At 35.5% G+C, this 21,391-nt stretch overlaps 1 long non-coding RNA gene across 2 annotated transcripts in view; it reads right to left on the bottom strand.

Annotated features, from left to right (window-relative positions):
- The window catches only part of LOC102004017, a 37,523-nt gene that overhangs the window by 13,424 nt on the left and 2,708 nt on the right, over positions 1 to 21,391 (bottom strand). For both annotated transcript variants that reach the window (XR_262282.1, XR_001235489.1), the window contains exon 2: positions 21,063 to 21,167. This is a non-coding gene — a long non-coding RNA (uncharacterized LOC102004017). The remainder of the gene's footprint in view (positions 1 to 21,062; positions 21,168 to 21,391) is intronic.

The raw sequence follows: 21,391 nt of genomic DNA, 5'->3' as shown, positions 1-21,391 counted from the left end.
TAAATTCAATTAACATGGAAGCCTGCCTGGCAAGTGCAAGGTTGTGGGTTCGGTTCCCGGTACCAAAAAAAAAAAAAAAAAGAAACTCTTGATCACACACATCACTGAAATAAAGCTGTGGTTGCTACCCCAGCTCCAGAGGTAATGTGACCTGAGCTACACATCTCGAGGTCCTACTCCACAAGGAACACAGACAAGTGATTTTTTTAAGAACCTACAAAGAAATTTCTTTGTAGGTTCTTAAAAAAATCACCAGCAAATGAAAGTATTTTAAGCTATTATTCATTTGGGAACCATTTTTCATCTGCCAATTTGCTCCTTCAGAAGTACTCCCTTGCTGAAGGCATGGAGGCTTTCCTAGCAAAGCTGGGTCTTCAGCAGTGAACTGAAAAGGCCAAGGGGAAGGCTGGAGAGAACACTCCAGGAAAAAATGTAGAGCAATGGCGTTGCTGTGGGCTTGTGGAGAGTACACTTGATTATGGGATAAACAATTACAGATGCCCAAAGTGCTGTTGGAGATAGGAACTGCTACCTCAGGTGAGAAATCTGGTAAAGAATTAGCCTTAAGTCATCAACATATATGCAAATAGTATTTGAAGGTATGGAGTTGAATGTCACCAAGGAAAGCAAACTGGACCAGTTTCAAAAAATAAATTTGAAATAGCTCTTGTGGGGAACTAGAAATGAAAATGACAATATTAAAAGCTGGTATGATTTGATTGGTGAGGTGATTTGTTTTGTTTTGTTTTTCTTGCCTCTAACCTATATGTTTCTGGATTTTAAAAAAGACTCTTCTTCATATAACACTAAATTTGGTTGATTCAAACCACTGACTAGTTTACTTGGTGGAAAACATATATAAGATATTCAAAGTTCTTAGCTGGACATGCTGTCCCACGCCTGTAATCCCAGCACTTGGGAGCCTGAAGCAAGAGAATCACTGTGAATTTGAGACGAGCCTGGTTACATAGTGAGTCCAAGGCCAACTTGAGCTACATAGTTTGTCTCAAAAAACTTCACTTCATTATTTTATTTTATTTTATTTTATTTTATTTTATTTGGTGGGTACTGGAAATCAAACTCAGGACCTCACACTTGCCATGAAGGTACTGCACCTCTGAGCTAAATTTCCATCTGTATTTTACTAATTTCATTTTTAATACTATAAAATCATCTTCCTATGTAGTGTCTCTAAATTCCCTGTTTTTTTGACTCCTACAATTCTGAATGTAATCATATGTTGAAGTGAGCTAAATATACAATTCTATTTATATGAAGTGAACAATTTTAAACATTCTATTAATGAAGTCTAATTTTTAAAATTTTATAAGTGCAGTTTACAGTACATCATGATTACATTTATCATGGGGAGCTGGTACATGTACATACACATCTTAATTTTCTCCATCTCCTACCCTTTCCCTCCCTACTGCTCCTTTCAACTTAGTCCTTTTCTCATTTACAAACACTTTACATTTATCTCTAATTCTTTTTCTTATCTTCTCTCTCTTCCCTAGCTCCCCCTCCCTCTATATCATGTTCCCTTTCCCATTTGAAAGCTATCTCCCTACATTCCATTATATAACTTTTTCATATTTCTTTTTTTATTTTAAGGAGAAAAGAACTGAAATAAAATAACAAAAATGATAAAAATGATACAGAATTCCAAAAAAAGATGGCAGGAATTTAATAATGGTTGTTGTATTACATATTGGTATCTTCAAAGTAATTGCTCAGTTTTCCAGATATAGGCATGCAAGATTGATCAAACAATTAAACATTAACTGTTCCCTTCAATAAACCAATAGAAATTAGTAGTACAATTCCATTGTATATCTTTTATTCTGCTCTTTATATTTTGGCTTTCTCATATAAGAGAAAACATGTGATATTTAAGCTTGTTTTACATTTCAGCATCATCCTTGCACAAACCCTCCTCCTAAACTTAGTAACTGAAATTTTCAGCCATACATTTCATTCTGTTGAGTAGTCAGGAAGATTTACCACAAGCAATGTTCCACATCTTCAGCCCAATCAATAGATATATTTGTTTCTAAGGTTAAGGAAACATTTACTCTTATTATCTTTAAAGAGGATTTATTTTGCTTACATATTTTCCTATAATTATATCTTTGATTATGTTGTCTAAAATTGACAACTTTATTTTACAATTGGGTTAGTCAAGGTTAAATAAGGTGAACTTTAAGATAAATAGAATCTATACAAGTTGTGGAAATTTCAACTGATTCCAGCAGTAGTAAACCATGTTTTAAGAACAAAGAAGTTGTATTTTACATGGCAAGAATGATTTTTATTCTTTTTTGTTCATGTCATCTCATGACCAGATGGCCTCATTTCCAAGTTGTTTTAGCTAACTTTGTTATATTAAATAGTTGGAGAGATTATAAATTCAATAATCAAGAAACTGGCTGTATGCACAGAAAACTCAATTTTTTACTTTCATAGGGTAAGTCTAAATTTAGGATTTAGAAGTGGAAGTTGAAAAATGTAGTTCCTCTGAGTCACCCTTTGAAGTTTCTAATGCCTTTAATTCTATAAAAAGGCCATGTTTCAAAAAATATATAAAAGCAAAGAAAGTCAAAGTATAGTCCTGCTTTTTCCTCATTCTAAAGTAACTCTCCTTTAGAAAATTCCAAAATACATCTTTTCATTACCTTAAACAATCAGGCCATTCTTAACATCTCTAAGAAAAAGGACAAATAGGTCTGTTCAAAAATACTAGGTCAATACTATTTTTGTAACTAAATAAGAACAAATTAAATGCATTGGTTAGTTTCTAATATGATAAACTAGGTATGAAATATATTTCAAGGGATAATCTTGTCTTTAGGTATTTTCTAGTGATGCACAGTTTAAAATATTAGAAATGTTTGCCATAAAAAATGTGCCCAACACAATACTATAAACCAATTCTTAGTCTTTCTTCTCCAATGAACTGCAGGAATGTCACCATAAAATTTCTATCATGAAGAAAACGTAAACATAGCAAAGTCATTGTCAACAATAAGAAGTTAAATTATTGCTAAATATTACTGTATGCCCGTAACATATCTGTTATTCATTCATTCATTCAATAAAAATATACAGATCATCTATTTAAAAATCTACCCATGTTGCCAGATAGAAACACAAAAAGGTTAATACAACAGGTAAAGGAAAATAACAGAGTCATGTTGAATATGATGAAAAATAGAGCAATTTAATCTGCATGACTGAGAGAAGCCTGTGAGAGAAGATGGCCAGACAGATGAATGAGTGGGACTGTATCATACAACTCCTCCAAGTTCTAGAAAGAGGATGAAAAAGCATTACAGTCTAGATCAAGGAGTCCAACTCTAACATTAGTTCAGACAAACTCGAGGTTCTTTTAAATATTTTAATTCTGCTTCCCAAGAGGTACTGATTGAATAAATCTAGAGTGTCTTCAAGAACCTAATGTTTTAAGTTCTCCAGATGATATGATGTAAAGTCTGGTGGGCTTCTAGAGCAGTGACTTGAGTCAGAGATGGACATAGCCTGTGAAGATGCTGAGAAGGTGTTCTAGGCCTGGCTTGTGAGGACCTTTTATTCTGGAAGATGATGTATAGCAGGTTTTCTCAACCTTTGATGCACACATTCATCTCCTTCTAGTAAAGGAGTAAGGAACAGAAGGCCTCAGGTTTTGCATTTCTAACCAGTGACCTCGTTATACTGATGCTCCTGGTCTGTGAAGCAAACTTTGCTGCTCTAGTTTGATGCATTGAAGTGTCATAGTTACTTTTCTCTCCTTGCTGAGACAAAATATCTGACACCCAACGTTAAAGGAGGAAAGGTTTATTTAGCACCCAGTTTGTAGAGGTTCCAGTCCAAAATCAGCAGGCTCTAAGGCAGGGTGGCACATGGCAAGTGGCAGAAGACAGAACAAAAGGAAGAAAAAAGCCTCTTTCTGTCCCTTTTAACTGATCCTGACTACTAAGATCAGGTTGGTGCCAATATGATCAGAGCAATGATCTAACAATCAACCACCCTTAAACCCAACATCCTTAATCCCAGAATGGAACCATTCATCAGTCACAAACTCTAGATTCATCTACATCCAAAAAAGCTCCATCTAAAAGTGCATGAGGCTTTGGGGGATATCTAGACACCATAACAACAAGCAAAAGGGTACATAAGATACAAAAAATGAACATGAGAGTAGAAAGACAGAAGGAACTCTCTTCTGACTTTCCAGGTTAGTGGATTGATGCTTCTAACTGTTTAAAATTTACAATATTTATTGATAGTCAAAAGAGACATAAAATTACTTTTATGAATGACACAAATTAAATGTCTGTTAAACAGAGAGAGAACACAATGCAGTGGTAAAAAGCACAGATTCTGAAGTCAGACACTGACTTCAAATTCCATCTAATGCTTTACTAGCTATGATAGTGTGTTCAAAAAATAAAATTCTTTTCATAACATTTCTCTGTTTGTAAAAATAGAGATAGTAGTGAGTTCTCTGGAGGATGGGAAGATTACTACTTAACATATGGAAAGAACTTATAACAGAGGCTGGTATGAGTCAAACAATATAACAACATCTGGCACTTTATTATCTTTGTTTTCACAGATATCAATAGGAGGTCATATTGAAAAGTGAAAACAGAAATTTTCTCTTTTATAACTTTTCAAAAAACAGCTTAACTAAGTATAATCCACTGTTTTTCTCACAACCCTTCCTTCTGGCTCTGTGACAAACCTGGTTTCCATTGTTTTTCCTTTTCCTTGCAATTTGGTGAACTTCCCATTTATTCTCCATCCATCTGCATGTGTAAGACCACCATATTTAAAAATATGACACACTTACCCAGTGTGATGGTTCAGCTCAATTGTCAGCATAATGGGTTTGGGAGTCACCTAGGGTATAGGGAAAGCACACTTATGGGTCTGCTGGATAGATTCTGGAGGCATGACCTTGGGTCAACATTCGGTCTCTGGATACTTCCTTTCTGATACTATTACCATGCTCTGTTTCCCATCAGCCATGAAACCTTCCCAGGACAGCAGGTTTCTTTCACCAAGCCCTTCTGCCATGATGTTTCTGTCTTGGAGCCAGCTAACTCTGAAATCATAAGCCCAGTAAAGCTATCCTTCTTTAACTTGTAGGTATCAGTAACTTTTTTTCATAAAAACAGGACAACTGAACAGTCCATGCGGCTTATGCTTTATTCTCCCATTTTAGGTTACTGCTGTAATCCATAATCTACGCAACTCTGCTCATCCCAACATTTGATCACAACCATTCTTATCAAGGTCAATGAACTTAACAGTAACCTTAGTAATATTAACAAACTTTTCCTTTGGATAAATCTATTCTTTGCTGTGTTAATCATCTATTTCTCAAAATTGGACAGCCTTTTCAAATTCCTGGAAGAGAGAATTTCAAATGCAGATTACATGCACAAATGTTATCAAAACTGCCAAGGAGGAGAGCCAAAGCTGCTATAAACTGAGGCCTAATTGGATTGCCAGAGAGAATACAGATAAGTATTGTAGATACACCACATGACATTAACAAAGCCCAGCGGTAGGAAGAGTCTGCTGACTATAAAATGAAGTGAAGAAATCAGTGTGAGAGAAGAAAACAGTTATCTGATACTGGGAGATTAGAAGAGATAAGACTGATAGTGTTGTCAAAAGTGAAGACTTTGTACTATGTCAACTTGACAAGCCTGCAACTAAACTTCACAGAATTCTCTGCTTTTATAGCTTTAGGTTAAAGTTTACCGAAAAGTTTTCTTGGTAAGTTTGGAAGAAGAAAATGAGTTAGCAGCTGCTTCTTTCTAATGATCCCTAAAAGTGGGAGGCAGTGTGAATCCTTACTCTCCTTCACTCTACGTCCAGCTCTTTTTCCCACCTGTCAGCTCTGCCAGCTCTGCTAGCAGACATGCCAAACCCTACACACACACACACACACACACACACACACACACACCTGAAAGAGCCTTCCACTGGCCTCTCCCACTGGTCTCCTACAAGGTTCACTTCAACAGGCAGAAAAGCTACAGAGAGACCCAGTCATGCTGTAGCTGTGCCTCATACCTTCATTTCCTCAGCCTTCCTGTCAAATTTTTAGGTTGTGTTACTAAATTAATATCTTATTTGGCATGATTCTTCTTCACAGATTCATATAAACTGCCACCAGATTTTAACACTCAGCCTAGACCTCATAGAAAATAATTGGATGTTAAAGATTTTCAAGTAGAAAATGACCTGATAAAATAATTATTCAAGGAACTGACTTTGACAGTGGTTTCATACTTAATTCATGCTAGATTTGGAGTTTTAACCATTGAAATCAGAGATAGGACCAGATTAGCTGCTCTTGAAAGTCAAGTGGGAGATAGAGCCCCAGAGGGGGAATAGAAATAAAGGAATGACCCTCACTTCTCCAAAGTACTGATTCTTGTGTCTTTCCTTGCAGCATCTGCATGGTGGAGCACAGTCCTTGAACACAGTAGAAACTTACTGGAAGTTTACAAAATCTGAGAATGAATTATACCCATAAAAGATATGTTGTATCTTTCATTCCTTAAAATAAGTTAAAACAAATTCTTTCTGATTTTCACTGAAACAGAAAGAATATTTAAAGCTACATAAGAACATTTAAATTGATGGTTTGACTTTCCATTACTGTATTTTCAGTGCCTAGAATAGTATCTCATACATATTAGGGTTTGAAAAAAGATTTATTGACAGAATAAATTAATGGCTGTGATCAGTGAGCGTCACAAACACATACTTAAATAGATAAAAGGGTATGTTCACTGAATTAAATTGTTCCTTTCCAAAGAAAGTTTCCAATGTTAGAGTGCTACACAACTCCATAAATATTTCCAAATACATAATATATCAGTTAAACTTAGGAATTGAAGTGTAGAATCCTATAGAAAATAATTTAATGAAAAGTTTATGCTATTCAGCTAAGAAAAAGTATTTGTTCAATGTATTTCTGTCATAGGATTTTTTATTGTTGTTGCTTTTTTTCTGGACAAGAAATGATCTTGAGTGGTTTTTTCCACCATTCAGGAAAATCATTTTTGGCTATAAATATTAATGGGCTTAGTAATAAATTACACACTTGAATGGCATTTTATTACTTAAAACTAAAATATTAAAAACCTTATTTGAAATGCACAGAGAAATCATGTAATTTAAATCACCTAAGACTTGGAAATGGACTGCAAACCCTTGCTTTAAAAGAAGTATAATTCTTAAAAGATGTATTTTGGTAATAGGCCAACATATTCCACAAAATCATCCAAAAAGAATACGGACAGGTCCCCTGGTCTAGTGTATTCTTGGTCAGATAAGCAAACTCCTTTTATTTGCTTCTTCAGGCTGTTCTTTAAAATTAATAACATAAGCAGTGAAGTCAGAATTGGTATGGACCAATTTTTTCGACCATTAAAGTAGGATTTTCTTCTCTCTGAAAATGAATTTACTCAGGATGTTATAAGCCAAGAGTGTAATCTCCTCAAAAGTAAATCCTACAGATTGGCTACATGAAATATATACTCCAAAGTGTGTCTCAAAAATCATATTTCTTCCTTCAGAAAATTTGAAATGAATAATTTAAGTCTGATCATTTATTTCTCAACTGTATAATAGATGATTTCCACAAATTAATTCTATCTGATCATTTTAGAGATAGAAATAATAAATTTATTCAGGAATCAATCATTATCATTATACCTTCAATCAATATTTATCATGACTAGGGCATAAAATACTGTCCTTGTGGTCAATAATTTTGACCCAAATTCCTCAATTCTAATTAGTTACAAAAGTCCTCACTTCTTATGTGTTTTGTTTCAAGGACCATAAGTAGTAGTAAGTTAGTCTTCCTCTTGGTAATGTGAAATGGGCTTCAAATTTGCCTACAGGTCCTCAATAATCAGTTTATTTTTAATCATTTCTCCATTAAGAAGGCTCTCCATTGTGCACAGAATAAAACTTGGTTTGTTTAGCTTGGTTCCAACTAATTTTCTCCAGATTATCTTTTTCAGATTACCTCTCACTTTTCTTGTTCATTCCGCTATATGCCATCCACACTAGAGTTTTAGTTTTGGTGAAGAAACCTCAATTCTAAGCTACCAATCTGACTGAGTGATATGAAAGGATACCTGGAATATTCCTCCTTCCAACCATTCATTTATTGTCCTCTTGAAAGATATACTAGCTACAACTTTCAGTTGTACAAAATGTTGGCATCCCTCAATTGGTCTGTCACCCTAACTTCATGGCTTGTACCTTTCTTCATAATTGTGTGCTAGAGTTTCTTATATTCACCCTCCAGGGTATGAGATTTTGATAAAGAGAGATCTTCCCTTATTCGTATTTGTGTTTATCAAATAAACAAACATTCAACTAATAGCTATGAGTGAAACTGAAACTAATTGAAATGACTTCTGAAGGTGAGCCAGCAGAGTGGTGGAGATAGGAATGTGGCTTTAACTCGTTTGCCCGCTCAGCCACAAATCACCAAGTGTGTTTCTCACTGCAAGAACCTATGACCTCTGTGAGTCACTGTAGAGAGTATAGGAAGAAGGAAGCACCTTCAAACATCCTCAAAATAATGAATTAAATATGAAGGAAAGGTGGAGAGACCTAAGTCTCACCAAACAATATCATTTAATCTTCAAACCAACAATTCAAAGGAAGCATGACATTTACAAATAAGAAAAATTGTGGTCCAAAGTTGTACACAACTGTGTAGCAAAGATTGCTCATCCCATGTGTCAAGAACTAAGTTTTGTTCTCAACCATCTATGCTTGTCTTCTGTCTCACAGCAAGTCTTGCTATTCATACTGTTTAGAAATGCCATTCCCATTTTTATCAATAAAAATGCATATTCACTCCAGAATGGTCAGAAATAACATGATTTCAGCTGTATTATCTAAGAATAGACTGCAGGTATATTTTTCTAATATATCTCTCTATATATGTACCATGCCACAATATATTTCACTTTCTATATGACTCCAACACTCCTGTAAAATATACAAGCTGTTATGCTACATAATATTCCATTTACATGTATGAAATAGTCATACTTAATTCTATGAATTTTGTCACTAGACATTTAGATTGTTTTCTACTGTTTACTACTGTAATAAAACTTCAGGAATGTATCCTTGTGCATAAATCTCTGCTTATTAATTTAGTGTTCAACTGAACTCTTATAGAAGGAAACGTGAGGATTAGAGGAAGTATTTTGTGTCCAGTATTACAATTTTGAGAAGTAATGGACTCTAAACTTCAATGCAAACCATCTAATCGAAGATTTCTAAATTTCGATCACTTTTAACATTTTGGGCTGGGCAACTCTTCACTATATGGAAATGCCCTGTACTTAGTAATCTATTAAGCAGCATCCTGTAAATCAGTTTCTCTTTATCAGTAACAATTCTCACCTGCTCAGTCAACACAATAATGAAAGTCTCCAGATATTGCCAAATATCCAATGCTGTTAAGGGTAGCACTGGATAATAACCACTTTCCCACATCCTAACCCTGTGTGAAAGCCACTGATCTAATGTAATAGACTCATGCCCACCACCTGCATTTACTTTGTACTGTCCTGGTTTGACAAAAAGAAAATATCATTTTCTTTTCCAAAAACTGGTTCACTATTTTGCATTGTTCAAATATAACATTGCTCAAATTCAAGAAATAAAATAAGTATTTCTCAACATCAAAGCAATATCCAAAAAATATAAAGAAAACAATACTGGTCTTATGCCAAGAATGACAAAGCTGAATGTATAAAAGAAAGTCTTTTAATAGCTTACTGTATAAGACATTTCACAGTAACCATTTGAAAAATGGAGATAAAGCTTTGAATAGAGACAGATTGATATGTAAAGAAAAAGAAGGAGTAGAGGTTAATGAATTATTTCTAAATCAATATAATGTAATAAAATTCTCTCTTCTGTGAAAATGGGAAATTTGCATTTATGCTTAGTGAAATATAGATGAACAGTGATTGTGCTTATTACACCTGTCACAGTGAAAAAAATCAGGGCACATTATCTACTAGTTACATTTATTCAAAACTGATTAACCTTAATACATTTTTCCCTTCACTGATCTTATGGAGTTTACTGAATATAGCATGTCTTGATTAAAATTGCCCACATCTTAATTCAAGTCATTCCTTTCTCTAACTTGTATATCTTTGATCATTTCTTTAAATTAACTGTTTAACTAATGGGAGTAATAATATTTTTGGTCATGATATAATTAAGAATGCAAATAGAGTGTCCTTCAAAATGAAATTTTCAAGGAAATGAAAAAGAATATATTAAAATAACAATTCTTTTGCCTATTTGTAGCTCTCTAGGATGGAAAATCTTTGAAGGTAAAACAGAAGCCTTTGTAAATACACAGGAATTTTCCTTTTGTTCAAATGTACTATGTGCTTACAATTTATACATACTCCCTCCTGCTTTCTCTAACCCATGCATTATTCAAGTTTTGTTATTTGGTATACAGTCATTCAATCGGTATTTTCTTGTTAACTGGTGTATTTTTATTTGCCTACCAACCAAGCATCTAAAAGTTGATCTGACTTAATCATTAAGTTACTCATTTGTTAGACCATACTTTATGAAGAAAACTGACTGCTATTGTCTTTTTTATTTGAGATAAATCTATGCTGTGACAAAGCCTGAAGCAACTGAAATATTTATGGTTTCTTTTCTCCACGCACATCTATGTCATAATATGAAGAGTAAAGAGGTGAGGCCAAAAGTATTTCAAGCACCACAAGGGAGACAGCGAATCTTCTAAGCAAGTGAGTTCACTAGAATAGTGAGCTCTAAGCACATCATTTCTTTCCAAATGTAGAAATTTGATTACTAAACAAAGAATATATTTTCTCAATTAAAATTTGCAAAATATGTTGCCTCAAAATTATTTTTAGCTTCTTAATAACTTCTGCTATCCACTACTTATGCTTAGGTCTAGTTTTTACAATATTTTTGCAGAATAAATTCATTTGCTGTTTGTGCATATATTAAGAATACAGTTACATACATTATGGTTTAGACCTAAAATATACTTTAAATCTCATGTGTTTGAAAGGTGACGGGACCATGAGGCACTGTACTGATCAGTGGACTCATCCACTGGTGAATTTAGGAGCTGAATGTGATGTGAGAGGTGGGGTTGAGTCAGAGAGGGTTGTTGGAGGGGTGACCTAGAAAGATGTGTTCCTGATCCCAGCTTCTGACTTCACTCTCTACTTCCTGGCTGCCATGGATTGCACATGTTTCCTGAACTGTAGCCATTCTCCATGCCATAATAAGCCTCTCATCTTTTAATTTTTGGTTGTCAGATATTTTGCTCCAGTGACAAAAAAGTAACCAAAACAAAAATTGGTAAGAGGAGTAGGTTTTTTGCTGTGACTATAAATGACCACCTAGTTCAGAAACTTTTGGAACTAGTTTCCAAGAAGCATTTGTAAAGGCTTGGAGATGCTTGCTAGAAGACCTAGAAAGCTTTAAGAATAAGCAGAGATTGCTGAGAGATTCTGGTCAGATTTGAGAGACCAAACTATTAATAAGAATATGGGCAATATAGGTCAGGCATAGGGGGTCTCAGTTGGGAACATACTCCATTAGCAGTGGAATAAGGGGTTATTTATGCTACAACCTGGTAGAATCTTCATCTTCATTTTGTTCATGTCCTGAGGTTTTTCTTGGATATTGAAATTAAGGGTGGTGGACTAATTAATCTGGTGGAGGATATTTCAAATCTCAGGTTGTGGAATGGGTACTACTGGATCCTTTTAGGTAGATCTACATAGAAAATGGAGTAAAACTAAGATGTGAAAGTGTGCAGTTCATCAGAAAGAAAGAGTCTGCCAAGTTGAATACATGAAGAGTAGGTCTGCTCAAAAGATCAACATTAAAAATAAGCCAATACTTTTTTGTGGCATAACAGTAGGAAAGATGGCTTCAAGGAATCTCAGTAATCTGAAATACCCCACCTTTAACAAGAACAAGTGTGCAAAGCTAAAAAGCTTCTTTCTTAGTTACTTCTCTCATTGCTCAAACAAAATATTTGACGCCTAAAGGTAAAGGAAGATTTATTTATCCCATAATTTGTAAAGGTTTTCAATCCACAGCTGGTTGGCTCTGAGGCAGAATAGCCTAGCAGAGGGGCACCCCAGAGAAGAAATATTTCATGGCAGCAGAAGACAGCAAAAACAAGCTAAGAAAAGGGAAGATAAACTTTTTTCTGTCCCTTATATTGTATCCAGTCTATGGAGATTACAGTGGTCCCAGTTCAGTCAGTGGACTGATCCACCAACAACACGAGGCTTTGTGGGGACATCTAGACACAAGCCATACCAGTTTTCATTTGAGAAAAGCATCCCTGGTCCACTGCTTGAGAAGGGCCACTCAGGGAATTGGTTCCCCAGAAATCATTTCACAGTTTTTACTCATCCCCAGCCATTCAGGCCCCTTCATTCATGATCCAAGGAAGTCTATGATATGGCAACAGATGAGTGTCGGCTGCACAGTGCTGGTTTAATAGGCAATCAGAGTGGAAAAGTTACAGGGTCATAGAGGCTTCCACTCAGATTTCAGATGAAGGCAACAAGAGACTGAATCCTCTGAAACTTCAGCCAAAACAAACTTCTTCTCTTTTAAGAGTCCTAGCAAAAGGAAAGTGACTAAGACATGTTTGTCTTTGTTGTTCATTCCAAGTCCTTCACTCCTGACAAGTGCCAAAACCAATGAGGACAGTAGAAATTTTCCAGACACAAAAAGAAAAATGCAACTGGAAATAATTTGCCAAAGTTTCCTAGAACTTTTTCATTTTACTGGTCAAATACTAGGGTTTTACTGCCTAAAATAAGCCTCTTGACTTAGACATATCACTCTTAACCTTTTTGCAACCTGTAACTAATCTTTAAAATGCACAAAAGTAGGGGACTGTAACTACACATACATGGAGTTTCTGCACTGTTACGTGCTACCATGAGACTGACACAACATCAAAATTCAACAACTACAGACCACTGAATTTATAGACAACTGAATTTGTTTATAATTTCTCAGTGGTCTTTTAGAGCACTGTTCATTAGACAGGTTGTGCATTTGTAATTGGTTGTGCATTTGTAGTTGGGAGTGGGTTTCACAAGTTTTGAAGCTTGAACAGTACTTAGATATGACTGCAGGGGGCTGGGGATTTAGCTCAGCAGCCAAAAGCGCCTGCCTGGCAAGCACAAGGTTGTGAGTTCGGTTCCCAGTACCGGAGAAAAACAAAAAAAAAAAAAAAAAAGATATGACTGCAATATAAAATTAAGCCACCTCTTGGTTATTTCAGTTTATAATGGTTGACTGGTTATTTGACTCATATCCATCTGGTCTTTGGTATCTCAAATTACACACAAACAATCACTATGGCTCTCCACCACATACACACACACATAAACCCACCGTGGTCCCAAGGTTATACTACTCTTTGCTACAGTTTTCTCAAAAGGAAACAAAGGGTATGATATAAGCACAGGAGATATCAAAATCTAATATACTGAAACAAGATTGAAATAAAGTATGTTGTTTGATGAGCAAATAATAACTTGTCTTTATTAGATTTTTTTTTTTTTTTTTTTTGGTTTTTCTCCGGTACCGGGAACCGAACTCACGACCTTGCTCTTGCCAGGCAGGCGCTTTGCCGCAGAGCTAAATCCCCAGCCCCTTTATTAGATCTTATATGGGTTTGTTGAATGTAATATAAGTGAGTAAACATAATGTATAGGTTTTTTTAAAAGAAAATTACTCCTGAGAAATTTCTTTCAACACATAACAAAAAATATCAGGTTAATAACCACACACACATGCACACACACATGCTTGCATGCACAATTAATAAGGCTTTGAACTATGCCAAATATTCCTATTTTTACAGCACACTGAAGTAGGCAAACCTGAATTCTTAAAATACTTTTAATGTTCAATTAATTTTTAAAAAAAGACTGTAAGGAGGAATGTGTATTATAAATTGATAAATGCTTCTTTCTCTTATAAGAGAAATTCTAGTAGGAATAAGTAAGAGTAAGCACAATTCTAGTTGTTTTTAGAACCTGCTGAGATTTAGTTCCTCTGCTGCAGATCTGAAAAAAGTGTGAGACAGAATAAATGTCCTATTTTCTTTCTTGTGCCTAGAGATTACTTTAGGTGAATGGATGCCTTCATCATGTTCTCGTACTATTTGTATTTCTAGGACAATTGCCAATGACACGTTTTTCTCAACTATTCCAAGGCATCAATTTAAACCTTGTTTACACAAAAATATCCAGGAAAAATACTAAGCTCTAATATTGTCTCATTCTTTCTCTTTGGACACTTCTATCCAACAGGAGATATAAAGACTTTTATCCTGTGGCAATCAACACAAAATTATAAGCATCTACCACTTTTATTATTTTTATCAGTTTTATTAGTATGTGAGTGGTATAAAACATTCACATTCTTTGTGGGGAGTTGGTACATGTACAAAATTGATATCACATCCATCAAGGAAATATCTGAGAGACAAACACATAGATTTCTGAAGGAGTGTTCTTAATGTCAGCTTTAACAATCTACCAGAAACATTTACAGACAACTGAAATTGTTTAAAATTTTTCAGTAGTCTTTTAGAGCACTGTTCATTAGATAGGTTGTGCATTTGCAATCGGGAGTGGCCAGTACAAGTTTTGATTGAAAATAATGGGCTTGAAATAGTTTACAGAAAAGAGAGCACATTTATCTCCAGACAAGGTCAGCTGCAGATATCTCTCTTGGTGTGCTTCCCGCTAGAGGGATTGCTACACTTCTTTTATTTAATACAAGATTTCCTAAACATAAAACTTATATATTTATGTTTATTTGTAAAAGAAAGTGTAGTGTAGAGTTCAAAAAATAGTTGATCTTTGAATTTTAAGTGGAAGATTTATCAAGAGGTAAATTGAAGAATATTACCAAATTTTTAAACTGGATATCCGTCCAGTTTTCCAACTGGTTTTGAAGATATTAATATGTATCTTATAGGAAAATGATGGTCTGTAAGTATAAAAACTTTGAATATAAATTAAAACAAAATTTAAAATCAAGAAAAAGCATATAATTTTCCAGACAGAAAGTAGTGAGAAACATGGATAATTTAGCAGTATAAACATAGGAAGCAAAGTAAATTGTCTTTTTTAGTCTAAAAGAAAGAAGGAATCTGTGCATTAGATCCTCAAGGAAGTCACTCAAAAGAAAAGAGCAAGTATTAAAGCTGTCATACAATTTTAAAATAGCACCAGATTAAAAAGAGCCATCAGGTACTTTTCATGCTTATTTTTACCATGAATAAAAGTTGTCTGAGCCCTGCTAGGGCAGATAGGATGATTTCACAAACCACATCCTCATTACTCAGAACCAGATTCCATCTTTCAGTATTTCAGTATTATTAGTTCTGTCCCCAGTTCTTCCCTTGAAACCACTGCATGTGTTCTCGTGGTCCAGTTACCACTGTTGATGTTAATCAGTCCCCTCATTTTCATACCTAGTGACGTTTACCATGAAGTAGGTCAGACAAAGAAGGGAAAATTACAGCCAAGCTATGGACCAGTGTCTGCTAAAATTGTTAAATACATACACAGACATTTGACTTTCTTATTTAAAACTTGGAAATTCACTTAGAGATTGAAATAATCATCTGATTTTCCTGTTCTACTTTTTAATGATACATTTTCACCACTGGTGACCACTTGTCTCATTTTCATACTTTTATAGCAGCTCACAACTGTAGAACTTGTACCGCATGACTTGTTGCATTCACCCCTGGCTATGAAGTGACTTACTTGATTTGAGGTGGGGCAGAGCCTGTAATACATGAGACACAACAATCGCTCCTTGAAAACAAGTCCATTTGCCCTCTCCCCCTCCTGCCCACCTGAAACACAGGACGTTCACCCATTTATCTTTCACTTGTCAGAGAGGCACAGAGTCAGAGAACTGTTCTGTAGCCCCTGCATCTGGACCCTAAGACGACATTCATTAATTCAGGATCCATAAAAATTTCTCTTTTACCTAGGTTAGCTTTACTGTTGCATTTGTTATCTGTTGGCACATTACAGAGCACCCCAAAACTTGATACTTGAAAACACAATCAACATTTCTAATCTCTTACAGTTTCTGTGAATAAAAAAGTATGACGGGGTCCAGTGAGATCAGCTCAGCTCTACTATATCTGGAGACTCAGCTGGAACTTGAAAGCTGTGGCTTTGAAATAAGTGAAGATTTGTTTACTCATGTGTCTTGGACTGCTTCAGGTTGAGGCCTTCACCGGGGTGGTTGACTGGGATATCTTTGCATGACTGCCTGTGTAGCCTGGCTTCCTTATAGCTTGGAGATAGAGAAAGGTATGGGGGTGGCAGGTATTACACTTTTTACTACATAGCCTCAATAGGCACATAGCATCATTTCCACCATGCTCCACTGGTGAGAACAATCTCAGGCAGAGGAGATACGGCCCACTTTTCAGGGGGGTTAGTATCTGCCACATCATAAAACAGATATGTATTTACAGAAGCATCTTCAGAAAATCCAACCTGCCATCACCAATGATAAATTGATACAGTCTGTTGAACTTCAGCTGACTTCTGGAAGAAGAGTAAATTAAGTTCCCCAAATTTATAACTGTTTTCCATAATTTTTAGTTTCATAAGCAAATGATTTATCTATATGCTGAGTAATATGCTAGGAAGCATTATAAGAATAGTTGTTTACACTAATGTAAAATACAAACTTTGGCTTCACAGATCCAATAATTATGATCAATGTCTTGGTTACTTTTCTCTCATTACTAAGACAAAATACCCAATGCCCAAAATTAAGAAAGGAAATGTTTGTTAAGCTCACAGTTTGTGGATGTTTCAATCCGTACTTGGCTGGCTCCAAGGCAGAGTGGCACATGGCAGAGGGCAACAGTTTGTGGCAGTGGAAGACAGCAAAATCAACAAGAGCAAAAGGGAGGAGTGGCAGCAAGCAACCTCTTTCCCTCCCTTGTACTGTATGCGGGCTCCCTGCCCTAGGGCAGGTGCAGCACTCACACTCATAATCCCAGCATTGGGCCATGGATCAATCAAAAACTCTAGAAGCCTGCACCCATGACTGCATGACACTTTCAGGAGACACCCAGACACAAACCATAGCAATCAATTATGGCTATTCTGCACATGAGTAAACTCAACATTGGAAGAGTTCAAGAATTTTCCAAAGAATCTTACATGTAATGAAAGCAAAACTCATATTATACAGAAGATTTACTTAGAGTTCTGTATAGTCTACTGAAAGCTTTTCTCATCTTTTTTATTATCACCCACTATACTTCAGAAGTATAAGCTAATGAAAATAATTTTATTAAGCAAGCACACTAGCTCAATACAGCTACTATCATCATCTCATGTTTAATACCCATCTTCTAGTCCCCTTATTACAAAGAAGTAAAGAAGAGAATAAAATCGATTAGAATAACTAAAAGAAGAAACTACCAAGTCAGAAAAGGCCACAAAGGAGATCCAAGTCTTGTAATTTTCTCCAAAAACTGAGTTTTTTCTGTACTTGGTTGGAATTGATTACGCAAAAGAAAAAACTAGGATAATGTCACATCTGTTGGCATTTTGTAGACACAGTTTGAACAGGAGAAGCTGACTGATTTTCTGATATACAGTTTAAGAAACTTAGAGACTAAACAGGGAAAGATAAAGACTTGACAGTGCAATGAAAAGATATCTAACATTTGTTTGTAGTTTATTAATTTTCTAAAACTGCCAAAATAAAGTACCATAGACTGAGTGGCTTAAACAACATAAAGTTTTTGTCTCATAACCCTGAAGGCTAAAAGTGTAAAATTAAGGTGTTGACAGGGTTGGTTTCTCTAAATCCTCTATCCTTGGCTTATAGGCGATCACCTTCTGAGGTTTCACATAGTCTTCCTTCAGTGTGTCTCTTTCTCTTCATGTAGAACACTATTTATAAGAACTTCTCAGATGAAGTAGAAACAGCAAATAAATATATAGAAAACTGCTGGGCATGGCACATACCTATCATCCCAGCAATTGGGAAGCTGAGGCAGGAGGATTACTGAAAGTTCAAGGCCAGCCTGGGCTACCTAGTGAACTCAAGACCAGCCTGAACTACTACCCAGTCTCGAAACTATAGTATGAAAGCCTATTCAACATCACTGGTCATTGAAGAAATGCAAATTAAAACACTGAGATTTCATGTCACTCCAGAAAGACTGGCTCTTTTCAGCAAATCAACCAAAAACAATGCTGGCAGGGATGTGAGAAAAAATGAACTCCACTGTTGGTGAGAGTGTAGACTGGTGCAACCATGGTGGAAATCAGTGTGAAGACTCCTCAAAAAAGTAGGACAAGAGGTCTCATTTCACCCAGCTATTTCCTTTCTGGGTATCTTCCCAAAGAATTAAAAGCATCATACCACACTGATATATGCACACCTGTGTATATACCAGCATAGTTTATAATAGCTAAATCTTGGAAACAGCTCAAATGCCCATCAGCTGATGAGTGGATAAAAAGGGCTTGGGTTTTTTATACAATGGAGTATTACTCAGCCATAAGGGAAGATAAACTTCAGACATTTATAGCTAAATGAGTGGACTTTAAGACCATACTCATAAGTGAAATAAATCAGGGAAATGTTTAAATATCACATTGTGTCTCTGATTTGAGAAACTGAAGTGCAAATAAGAATGAAAATGTATAAAAGATATTGTGAAATAGGAAGAAATCATTCAAGGGAAAGAGGAACTAGGGAAGGGAGAGGGGAAACAAAGGAAGGAAAAGAAAAAATGAGAAAAGAAGGAAGTTTTATAAATAAGGAGGGGAAGAGGGGTTAAAGGGAGAGGATGAGAATAGGAAAAAGAGAGGAAAAAAGATACATTTTGTACAGGTACAAATTCCCTATGATGAATATGATCATTATGTATATCTAAATTGGTACCAATAAACTGAATTTTGAAAAAAGAACAGTAGCCACATTAGAACTTACCCTATTGACCTCACTTTAACCAGTTGTACCTACATTGTCCCTGTTGCCACAGATCACAGTTTAAAGTACTGGATTAGGACTTCAAAATATGAGGGAGGGCACAATTCAACCTATAATGTAAATTTATCAAGTCTCCTTCCTAAAAGCAGGTAGAGAAGACTTAGTAATGACACGTAAGGCATGTGTTACTCAGCCGGCATGTATTAATCAGGATGAGCTGTCAAACAAGAAGCAGAAGCCAAGACACAGGAACCCTCGGAGGTGTTTGGTTGAGTGTGTAAAAGCAAATGATACCTGCACTTTCACAGGAGGACCAAAGCCAAGACAAGAGCATTTTTTCTGTCACTCTTTAGCTCTTCTGTAGACCATGATCTGTCTACTTCCGTTGTCCCTTAACACTCTACGTTATTTCTCTATAGAAGGGCAGCTTCTTCACTGACAGTTATTCATTAATGTTCTTGCTCCAATGTGCAGGAAGACCCAGGAATTTATGAATAAATAAGGACAAACTTTCAGATTCTTTATTAAATGAATTCAAAAAATATTCTGAAAGCATTCTGAGGAGGAAAAATAAATTTGATTCAAAACTAATACCATGCCTATGGACTCAATATCAATTCAGATATGACTTTTAAATTTTTTAAAGTAACTTTAAAATTGGTCTAGATATTACCTATTTTAAATATATTCATAATGTATTATTACAGTCTCTTTTTACTACAAAATAGAAGGAAAATTGTGCCTTACTACCTTATTCCTTTAGTTCATACAAAGACATTCAAGGGCAGAAATGCCTAAATACTTTACATTTGAGCAGCCCAAATCCCATTTTAACCTCTATTACTAGGAATAACTTTTAAAATATACAAATTTGGATAAAATAATACATTTTAAATATAGTTATCACAAGATCAATAATTACCAAGAATTTGCACTTCATTTATTCTGTTCTCCTGTTCCCCTACAAACACGCACATTATTCTAATTCAAGTTCCAGCCATCGCTTCTCTTCTACATACTTCTGAGTAGATTTCTAAAAACTTTAAATATCTTTTTACAGTTCTCAGTGCTGTCGTTAAGCCTCACAAAGCAATAATTTTTCTATAGCATCTAATACATACTCCAATTTCCTAGATTGTTTTGAGTATTTTTATTGTTGCTTTGCATAGTCATTTGCTGCATTCATTAACATATTTTTAAAAACTGAATTAATAACGTGAATTAGTGAGCCCCTGTATTTTACCTGAGGCGTTCTCCTTACTTTTCCTTCTCAGAGAACTTTCCCACTTGTATTTGGGATCCAAAATACCTCCCAGAAGATTTGTGCTGTTGAAGGCTTGGCTGGGGATGGGCTTGGGAAGTGACTGGATCACAAGGGCTGTATGTTTAGTAGATTAACTCATGGATAAGGTCATATTTGATGACTTTCTTGAAAAGTGAAGGAAACACAAAGTGTTGCCTTTCTAAAAAAGAAAAAGGAAAAAAAAGCAAGTTGTGGGGGGCTCCAGCCCCTTCTTCCTGGCTCTTTTTCTCTCCAGTTTTCCCAGCTGCCATGAAGACAGGGCGTTTCCTCTACCCTGCTCTTTTTTCATGAGTCTCCACCTCTCGTTACACCCACAACAATGGACTCAGCCAACCACAGACTGAAACCTTGAGCCAAAAATAAATATTTCCTTCTTTTAGATGTTGGTGTCAGATATTTTGTCACAGTGACAGAAAGGTGACTAACACCCAACCAGTTCTGTACTGCTAAATGAGTTTGTAGCATTTCTCATATTAGCATGTCTGGTCACATACATACTGAATGCAGAGTAAAAACTTTCTCTTTTCAAAGGATTAGATCTACATGTAAATTAGTACAGACATTTGTCAACGTACCGTGGGAATATATACCAGTAGACCTGCTATACATTGAAAATACTGTAGATTGCAAATGAATTTAATACACTTACCCTAAGACACATCATAGCTCACCAATACGGTTCACTGTATGGTATCAGTAGTTCATCCTAATGATAGCTGACTGGGAGCTGCATTTCACTGCTGCTGCCCATCCTCTAGAGAAAAGATCATAGCACCACATAGCATTAGCTTGGGAAAAGATGAAAATTCAAAATTCATGTTCTACTGTTTATGTATTATTTTGCACTACTAAAAGTTAAAATTTTATAAATTTAAAAAATGGGAACTGCACATACAATTAATGCACATACAATAATATGTATGTCAGAATTTTAAAATGGTCCCCAAGATTGCCACTTCCTTGTGTGCATATTTTGTG

The sequence above is a fragment of the Chinchilla lanigera genome, unplaced genomic scaffold (assembly GCF_000276665.1).
Source record: "Chinchilla lanigera isolate Chin_1 unplaced genomic scaffold, ChiLan1.0 scaffold00043, whole genome shotgun sequence".
Classification (NCBI taxonomy): Eukaryota; Metazoa; Chordata; class Mammalia; order Rodentia; family Chinchillidae; genus Chinchilla; species Chinchilla lanigera.
Note: the sequence above shows the minus strand (reverse complement) of the source record. Positions and strands in the feature narration are given on the sequence as shown.